The 1,878-nt window shown below is 37.5% G+C and overlaps 1 protein-coding gene across 1 annotated transcript in view; it reads left to right on the top strand.

Moving 5' to 3' along the window:
- The window catches only part of TTC39C (tetratricopeptide repeat domain 39C), a 130,071-nt gene that overhangs the window by 29,169 nt on the left and 99,024 nt on the right, over positions 1 to 1,878 (top strand). The gene's annotated exons all lie outside the window — the stretch shown is intronic.

Genomic DNA, 1,878 nt, shown 5'->3' with positions numbered 1-1,878 from the left:
GTGGCTGGCGCCTTAGCCGGTTGAGCTATAGGCGCCGAGCCCCAAGTTGAGATCTTAACACAGAAACATTCCTAGAGCCCCTGCTTTTTCAAACACACTGGAGTAAGCATTTCCTTAGTTACAACATTTTTTTTGCAAAATAATATTTCACTCTGTGACTATATCTAATTTGGCTTACAATTTGTATTCAACATTCTAGTTTTTGTTTCTTGATACTATCAGAGGTGTCCAACCTGCAGCCTGTGGGCCACATGCTGATTTTGTGAGGACTTTTTTTGCTTATCAGTGCTGTTTATATCATGAAAACTATGCATGGACTTTTTTAGCTGATCAGCTTTTGTTAGTGTTTGTGTATTTAATATGTGGCCCAAGACAACTCTTGGGCAGAGAAAAACAAAAAATGTTAGTCACCCCCCATACTACAACAAACTTTTTTTTTTTTTTTTTTTGAGACATACTGGATAGAGTGCTGTGGCATTGTAGCTCATAGCAACTTTAAACTCTTGGGCTCAATTGCCTCCCAAGTAGCTAGGACTATAGGCACCCACCACAATGCCTGATTAGTGTTTCTATTTTTAGTAGAGACAGGTTCTCACTCTTACTCAGGCTAGTCTTGAACTCCTGAGCTCAAGCAATCCACCCACCTAGGCCTCCCAGAGTGCTAGGATTACAGTAACCAGGTGCAGCCTACAATGAACATCATTGTATAGAAATTTTTCCTACATTTTATTTTTCTTAGAGCAGTTGGTTTTTTTTTGTTTGAGAGACATAGTCACTCTGTTACCCAGGCTGGTCTTAAAATCCTGGCCTCAAATGATTCTCCCATCTGAACTTTTCCAAAGTTCTAAGATTATAGGTGTGAGCCACTGTGACCAGCCTTAGAGTAGATTCCGAGAAACATTTTGTAAATTTCTTGAAATACAGATAGAGGACTTTTCTAAAAGATTTGTACTATTTTCATTCCCACCAGTTATTATAATATATTATGTTATATATTTGAATGCATCTGGACAAAGCAATGTGTCAACCAGGCTTCTGTAGGAAAAAAATCCATTTAAATGTGTTTTCCTTTTGCTTCTAATAATTTGACTTTTATTTTATTCACTTATTTTTTTTGAGACAGAATCTCACTTTGTCATCCTTGGTAGAGTGCCTTGGGGTTATTATAGCTCACAGCAACCTTAAAGTCGTGGGCTCAAGTGATCCTCTTACCTCAGCCTCCCAAGTAGCTGGGACTACAGGCAGCAGCCACAATGCCTGGCTGTTTTTAGAGACCGGGTCTCATTCTAGTTCAGGCTAGTCTCAAACTCCTGAGCTCAAGCAATCCACATGCTTCAGCCTCCCAGAGTGCTAGGATCACAGACATGAGCCACCACAATCAGCCCCCAAAGTTGACTTTTATCTCACATAATTTAATGTATGTTTGTTACTGAAATACTTAGCTTTCCCTGAATATCAGCCTCTGTAGTACACAGAATTTTTTTTTATTAAATCACAACTGTGTACATTAATGTAGTCATGAGGTACAATGTGCTGGTTTTATATATAATTTGAAATATTTTCATCAAACTGGTTAACATAGCCTTCACAGCATTTTCTTAGTTATTGTGTTTAGACATTTATATCCTACACCTAGTAAATTTCACATGTACCCTTGTAAGATGCACCGGTAGGTGTGGTCCCACTGATTAGTACATAGAATTTTTGATATATTTGTTCTGCCCTACTCACAACCTTATTTTCATAAAGTCCATAGTTCCTTGAGATACATTTACATCGATGCATATTTTTTTAGTCTCACAATTCTTTATAAAATGTGAGGTCTTTATGGTTATACAGCTTATTCAACTTTAATTTGTATTGAATATCACCTGTTCT

This window comes from Otolemur garnettii, unplaced genomic scaffold, assembly GCF_000181295.1.
Source record: "Otolemur garnettii isolate 467f Iridium unplaced genomic scaffold, OtoGar3 scaffold00012, whole genome shotgun sequence".
NCBI classification, from domain to species: Eukaryota; Metazoa; Chordata; class Mammalia; order Primates; family Galagidae; genus Otolemur; species Otolemur garnettii.
Note: the sequence above shows the minus strand (reverse complement) of the source record. Positions and strands in the feature narration are given on the sequence as shown.